Genomic DNA, 8,547 nt, shown 5'->3' on the forward strand with positions numbered 1-8,547 from the left:
GCAGTCTGCACTACTGACAAGAACAGGCACAGAGAATAATTCTGTGACGGTGTGACTCGGAGTCCACCTGTTTTCAATATCAAAAGGAGAAGATTATTTCTCTCAGAAACACGACTAGTTTCTCTGGCACACTTTGAGGAATCGAAAGACCCTCCAAAGGTGACAAAATGTCAACGCTACCTGCCCACCTGAGGGTAGATCCTCTGCAAAGGAAGAGCATTTAGAAAAATCAAAGCTTCACAAAGTTTTCTGCACAGATACAGTCTGTACCTGAATGGTTCATCCTTAAGCAACAGCCTTCCGTCCTAACCAAGCTGTCAGTCATTTGTAAAGTTGGAGATCTGGAAAAGATCGAGTAGTGAGAAATGTAGTTTACATATTTGAAACAATTGATTAAAGAAGTTAATCCCCAGAAGAAAGCTTGGCTGGCGATGTTGTATAAGACATCAGTAGCTATACTGACATTACAAGATAAGCTTTGTCCATCAGGAAATGAAGAACTGTTTCTGAGAGGAGTGAACCAGAGTTTGTGACTAATTTGGTTGTTGTCGTTACAGTGTTAGGTTCCATCTAGTTATCAGCAATGTGTGCTTATTCAGCAATAACCTAATGTCTCCCAACATGTATCTCAGATGTAATGGAACTATGAGGTGCTATGTGATAAACCTACTCGGTTTATCAAGATCAACATTCCTTCTGTCGAAGACTTTGTGTTGGCATCCCTCTCTACCTGGTCTCAGTAACTGAGAGAAACACCAGGAGGAAGGATTTAAAACAAAGAACATAGAGCAATACATCACAGGAACAGGCCCTTCGGCCCATAATGTTCTGCCGAACATGAAGCCAAATTAAACTAATCCCTTTTGCCTGCCCTTGGTACATATCTCTCCATTCCTTGCATATTCATGTACTTATCTAAAAGCCCTTTAAACACTCCGATTGTATCTGCCTCCCTCATCACCCCAGCACCGTGTTCCAAAGCCCTTCCATTCTCTGTGACTGTGAATCGAACCAAGGTATCTGATTCAGGTAGATGCCCACAACCTACAGCATGGTGACAGTGATTCCATCATCTCCCAGCAGGCTGAAAGAAGGCAGGTTGGAAGTTTTGGAATAGACATTTGAAATCATTCGAGACCTGGTCAGAATAGGTGGGGAATAGCTGTTTCCACTGTGGAAATTGGGGCGCAGTTTTGAGGTAATTAGTTTAAAATAAACAATGGAAAATGTGAGGAAAAGGTTTTTCATGCAGAAAGCATTTGAGATTTGGAATGCACTGCCTGTAAGTGTGGGGGGTGGCTTGTTCAATTAAGGTAATTAAGTGGGCATTGGATTATTATCTGAAAAGGACGAATATGCAGGGCTTTGGAACAAGACTGGGGTGTGAGCACAAGGGAGATTTAAACAATCCTTAGATAAGCACATGGATGAAGATGGGATAATGTAGGGGGATGAGCTGAGAATAGTTCATAGGTCAGCACAATATCGAGGGCTGAAGGGCCTGTTCTGCGCTGTATTGTTCTATGTTCTATGTTCTAAGGTAAACTGCTACTTCTGAGACTTAGCACAGATGCGATTGGCTGAAAGGCCTCCTTCTCTACTGTCACTATTCTATGATCCTTTACCCAAAAATTGCAGACAATATCGTTTAGGGAAACTACTCGGTTGTGTGATGGAGAAACGGAATAGAACAAGGCAATGATGATCAAGTTAGATGAGGAAAAGGGGGTAGGAGACTTGGGGGAGCATTGATTGGTTGGGCTGAATGGCCTGTTTCCATGCCATGTATCCATTGTTTGACATGAAACATACAAATTCGAATTTCAGTGCAGAATTCCCACAGGCCTTTGTCTATCATGCCAGTTCTCTATGAGAGGAACCCACCTAGCCCCACTCTCCATAGCCCTGTGATGCTTTTGTTTCCTTCATAAAACGATGTGATTCTTTTTGACAGGCCTCAGCCTGCTTCTCCATACTCTCTGAAAATTCGAGATCCGGACCATTCAAGATAGAAACAAAAACTGGGGAGGTATTAATGTATCTACCTGTCTCAGGTTCCTGGTATGAGAGGGAGAGAGAAGGAGAGAGAGAGAGAGGGAGTCAGATTGTCTATTTTATCAAATTTAGTCAAATATCATAAGATAGATTCTCAGATCTACTTCAAGTAGCTATCAACCGTCATTTACAAAGGGTCTTCTGATAGCTATTGGCTAATAAATAAACTTTCTCTACTCTTTTTGCTGTGAAATCCCATCACAGTTTGTTAAAATATTGCTATATCTTTGTACTGTGAAAATCAACAAGTTATTTCTCAAAAGACAATCTTTCACTTAAAGGTGAGCTGATTGTTCTCTGTGTATCATTCCGCTTTCACCTATTGGTCATACTGTAGAAATACATCTTATGTTGTCAAGGTATTCTGGATAGAGTAGCCCTTCTCCCTAAAATAGATATTCATCATGATTAAAGTTCCACATTTGTTGGGAAGAGTCCTTAACAATGACTTCTTTTTTGAGTCTTGGATTTCGTGAAGGCTGGAATTGATTGTTAAATTCAAGCTGGTGGTAGGCTCTGTTTCCTTGAGTCCCTGTTGTCTTGAGCTCCTGCAGTGTTAAGGAATTTCAGAATTTTGAGCCAGATGCAATGAAGATAATATACATCCGAGTAAGGGTGGCTTGTAACTTGGAATGGTTGGTGTGGGTGACCTGTTCCGATCGGATTGCTGCTGTTCTCCTTGATTAGATTAGAGTAGATTCCCTACAGTGTGGAAACAGGCCCTTCAGCCCAACAAGTCCACACCGACCCTCCGAAGAGTAACACACCCAGACCCATTCCCCTACATTTATCCCTGACTAATGCGCCTAACACTTCCGGCAATTTAGCACGGCCAATTCACCTGACCTGCACGTCTTTGGACTGTGGGAGAAAACCGGAGCACCCAGAGGAAACCCACGCAGACACGGGGAGAACATGCAAACTCCACACAGCCTGAGGCAGGAATTGAACCTGGGCCCCTGGCGCTGTGAGGCAGCAGGGCTAACCACTGTGCCACCGTGCTGCTCCATGGTGGGGGTCAGAGTAAGTTTGATGGTATTTTTAACTGCAACCATAAAAGGGCTTGGCTTAAATCATCTCCGGTGTAACTTTGACCTAAATATTTCACTTCACATGCTTTGAAGTGATTTATGGCCTTAACTCCTGTTCAGAGCTAAACTAGATTGTAAATACTCCCCTGATAAGCTCTTCCATTTAAGTTCAACACAGATAGCCCTCTCAGACACATGCCTGGAGCTGATTCGGAGCTATCCCGAAAGCAAAAATCTTAGCAGAGAATTTTACCTTTTTCTAAACAAATTGCTTTACATTTTAATGAAAGTTTCCTTGCCGATAAATGGCCCAGGTATTATGTAGGTCTGAGGTTCAAAGTTCTGCTTCCTCACATTAGGAAAGTATAGACAGTGGGTTTAGATGCAATGATTTACTAATATTTACAATTTAATTACACAACAATACATTTCAAGTGGTCAAGTATACTACTATGCTAACAACTATTAACAGATGGAAAACAAAATCTTACTTCTAATACAAAACCCAAAAGTGCATCTCCCAACATACATTCCTGATGTAATGGAACTATGAGGTGCCATGTGATAAACCTACTCGGTTTATCAAGATCAACATTCCTTCTGTCGAAGACTTTGTGTTGGCATCCCTCTCTACCTGGTCTCAGTAACTGAGAGAAACACCAGGAGGAAGGATTTAAAACAAAGAACATAGAGCAGTACATCACAGGAACAGGCCCTTCGGCCCATAATGTTGTGCCGAACATGAAGCCAAATTAAACTAATTCCTTTTGCCTGCCCTTAGTCCATATTTCTTCATTCCTTGCATATTCATGTGCTTTAATATTGCCACAAATTATTTTAGAATCTCCATCAAAATTGAAAGTAAGTTGTTAGTGTAGATCTTAAGCTGCCACCTCTGATAAAAGAGACATCTTAAGAAAAGTGTTACTTGAGGAAGATTGACACATCTAAATTTAGGCTAAAATTAGATCCCTAACTATGTACTGTTCTTAATCTGCTTACCTTTTGTCATGCAATGTTTGAATTACCTTGCTGTATAGTTCATCACTCTACAGTGTAAGTTGTATCATATTACTTTTGTAGAGTTATACAGTGCAGAAAAGGCCCTTCAGCCCATCTAGTCTGTACTGCCAAAAATCATCATGTCAGATTCTTCCTAATTGTTGAAAAAAAATCCCTTATGTGCTTGAGTTTTTATTTGATCAAATTCTTTATAATCTCTAATACTAATTATCCAATGACTTTATTGGTTCCCTGTTATGTTTTGTTCCGTAAAAGCTCCTTTTTCTCTTACAAAGATCATTCAGCAATGTCTCCTTTTTTTGGTTAACTCAAGTGCAATAACATTTAGTTCCAAGAGCTGATGTTCCATTTTGTGGTTGATCATTTATCCCCAGTCACTTGCCTGAGCCTAGTCTGCAATGTGTTCTACCCTAAGAATTCCTGGTATTTTTGCACAGAAGGCAGCTACTTTACCAGATGATATGTGCTCGCTTGTTCCACAAAATGTTTAATTAACTTAATTAATAGCTCATCTGTGATGTTTTCATACTTTCTCAAGACACGCTTAATCGAAAAGAGTACTTTTAAACTTGCCTGTTTTTAAAATATATATTACAATCTTGGGATGAATAGATCTTAGTTGTTAATCTTTCCCTGTATTAATGGAATCCTTTTAAGTTCAATGTTTTAAATAAATCTGAATTCTGCCAAATTACCTCTACTGTTTCGTAAACATACCTGTATTTCATTTATTTACTTTTTACTCTCAACCTCCTTCAGCGTGAGAACTTTTTTCTGGTTTTGTTGAAATGGTTTCTCATGATTCTCTGTACTGGTTCAAATGTCATCAACATTAGCGGCTATTCTTTCCTTGAACCACTGCAGTCCGTGTCAGCATAAGTAGACACACAAATGCTGTTAAGGAGGGAATTCCAAGATTTTGACCCAGTGACAGTGAGGATGCTGAGTGGCTTGGAGGGGAACTTGCAGGGGGTGGTGCTCCCATGTATCTGCTGACCTTGTCCTTCTAGATGGAAGGTGTGGCAAGTTTGGAATATGCTCGTGAAGGAGCCTTAGCGTATTACTGCGGTACGTGCTGCCGCCACTGTGTGTCAGTGGAGAGCGAACATTGGAAATGGTGAATGGGGTTTCAAACAAGTGGGCACTTTCTCCTGGATGGTATCAAGTTTCTCAAATGTTCTTGAAGCTGCACTCATCTAGTAAAGTGGGAAATATTCTGTCAGCCTCCTTACTTGTACATTGTTGATGGCTGAGAAGAGTCAGGTGATGTTACTCACGGGAGTATGTCAAGCCCCTGACCTGTTCTTGTAGCCATTATATGGCTGGTTCAGTTTTGTTTCTGGTCAATGGTAACCTCCAGGATGTTGACAGTGGGGGATTCAGTAAAATACCAAGGGAAAATGTTTAGATTGTTTCCTGTTGGAGATAATCATTTCCCTGGTGTTTGTATGGCATGAATGTAATTGTCATTTATCACCAGGTCTTGCTACATATGGGCATCAACGGATTCAGTATCTGAGGAACTGCAGTTGGTACTGATCATTGCAATTATTAACTGACGTTCCCACTTCTCACATTATGAAGGAAGGGAAATAATTGATTAACTAGCTGATTGATTGCTTAATTATCCATTAGCATTCACAACTGAATTAGATTAGATTAGATTCCTTACAGTGCGGAAACAGGCCCTTCAACCCAACCAGTCCACACCGACCCTCCCAGACCCATTCCCCTCTGACTGACACACCTAGCACTATGGACAATTGAGTATGGCCAATGCACCTGACCTGTACATCTTTGGATTGTGGGAGGAAACCGGAGCACCCAGAGAAAACCCACGCAGACACGGGGAGAATGTGCAGAGCCTACGTTATGGGATCACTTAGCCCGGTCTATTGCATCCACTCCATGGCTTGTAGGTGGTCCTGTGTGTTGCTGCACTGGGCTGGAGACCTCATTTCTAGCTCTGCCTGGTGCTGCTCTTGCCAAGCCCTCCTGCACTCTCCACGTAACTAGGGATGATCCCTCTTTTTGAAGATAATGACGGAGTAGGAGAGTATGCTCAGTGAAAGGGCTGCAGATTGTGGTTGAATATAATTCTGCTTCTATTGTTGATGCACAGTACTTCAGCCATGTCCAGTTTTGAGCTTCTAGACAGGTTGAAATCTATCCCACTGAAGGTGTTCCCACACAACAGGGTGTCTTCATGTGAAGATAGGACTGCATATTGTTCAGGAGGGAAGCTATCAGTGAATCTCAGCTGACCCACCTTCGCCCACCCTCTCTACATAACCGCCACACCACAGGCCAGCTCCTGCCATCACTTACTTCGGAGTTAGGATCCATCCACAATCTTAGGGATCAACAACACTCATTGTCTCTCTGCCGGCATTGATCTTCTGATTCACTGTGGGGGATGGTATTTACTTGTGGGGTCTTTAGTCCTGAATATGGCCCCACTCCTGGTCTGTCAGTGTCTGGGGAACACCCAGGATTTTCTGAGAACATGTCAGTCAAGACTTGTCCTGGTATGGATTTAATTGGGGAGGGTAGGGGTGCTTAATTGTCATCCATCATCAAAGTGGGGATTACATTTAACCCCTTTTCTCTCTTTGAGGTCTGACATTGCCATCTGGAAAAATGGCCAAGTGACTCTGAATGAAATTTCCATTGGAACCTCAGCAACAGTCAGTTGAACACCTCAGATCAGCAGCTGACTGAGCTTCAACTCCCCCTTCCGCCCTTTGGGCAACCTCAGTTATCCAAACCAGACTGAATCACTGGTCCTCACCCTTCAGAAGCCAAGAAACTAAAGGCGTGAAAGTGACATTATAAAGAATCTTAGTTCGACCCTGACTAAAATACAAACAAACAAACACATAATGGCTCTGTTTTGTGTTTTTGCTGGGAAAGGTGGTCCCCTACTTGCAGCAATGCAGTCTCCACTGTTCACGAAGGGAGAGAGGCAGAAAACAGGAACCAAAAGACCGGTTAGCTTGATAGTTTTCACAGGAGTTTTACCAGAATTGATCATTCAGGGGGAAGGAACTTTGAAAATTTGAAAAAGTGATGGGGAAGCGTCAGTATGGCTTTGTGTAGGCAGATCAGGCTCAAATCATAGAATCCCTGCTGTGTGGAAACAGGCCATTTGGCCCATCAAGTCCACAACAGAACTCCAAAGAGCATCCCACCTAGACCCCCTTCATCCCTGTAACCCTGTGTTTCCCATGGTTAATCTACCTGACCTACACATTCCTGAACACTATAGGCAACTTAGCATGGCCAATTCACCTAACCTACACATCTATGGATTGTGGGAGGAAACCGGAGCACCTGGAGGAAACCCATGTAGACACGGGGAGAATGTGCAAACTCCACACAGACAGTCAGTCAAGAGTGGAATTGAGCTTGGGTCCCTGGCGCTGTGAGGCAGCAGTGCTAACCACTGAGCCACTATTCCTATGTTTCCTATGTTTCCATCTCACAAGGCAAACAAGTTAACCTTGGGGAAATCTAATTGTGAGTGCTGCCCCCACTTTTACTCCTTGCTGATGGAGTGAGTGAAACCTAGACTGTTCTATTGGTCAGGAAAGGGCGACAGCAGAAGGGGTGGGCAAAGGTCACTTAGGCGCAGTAAAAGAAAAGATCAAATCCGTGAACAAGACCCTTTACTACATTAAAAACACAGAGTTCCCATGGCTGGTTCAGTGACAACTTCCTTTACGTCTGACTGAAAACATGGATTGAGAGAGATTAAAGAGTGAATTTCTCTGTCAGTACTATGAACCAATGTTTAAAAAATGAATTTCAAAGTACGATAAAAAAGATAATTTCTTGTTATGAAAAGGATGTCCCAAAACCATATACATAAGCAAAAGTCAGCCAAAACACTGTTTGAATGTAAATCCCTCTGTCTCATTTGTAAAGAAAAAACAAAGCAGGAATAACCGAAAACACTCCTGTGTCCTCTACAGACCAGCAGAGAGTTAATCCTTTCTTCAGACTGCTTTGTACACTACACACTCCTATAACGAGATGTGTGATTATAGACTGGGCTAAACTTTGGACATTCCAAATTGACAGGTATTGATCATCACTAACCCACAGATCTCTTAAACAGAACAAAAAACAGAAATTACTGGAAAACATCAGCCAGTCTGGCAGCATCTGTGGAGAGAAATCAGAGTTAACATTTCAGGTGCAGTGATCCTTCTTTAGAACTGATGATAGCCAGGAAAAAGCTGGTTTTTTTTAAAGCAGAAAATAGGGTTGGGGGTGAGGTATGGAGTAAACGGTAGGTGGAGGTAGAGCCCAAAGAGGGACAAGAACAGTTAGACAGACAAAGAACTGGATAACGGTCAGCCTAGGAGAACAAATGGCTACGAATGATAATGGCTAACCATGAGTTGTTTGTAATAGCAGACCATGTGATAACAAG

Source organism: Chiloscyllium punctatum, chromosome 22 (genome assembly GCF_047496795.1).
Source record: "Chiloscyllium punctatum isolate Juve2018m chromosome 22, sChiPun1.3, whole genome shotgun sequence".
Taxonomy (NCBI): domain Eukaryota; kingdom Metazoa; phylum Chordata; class Chondrichthyes; order Orectolobiformes; family Hemiscylliidae; genus Chiloscyllium; species Chiloscyllium punctatum.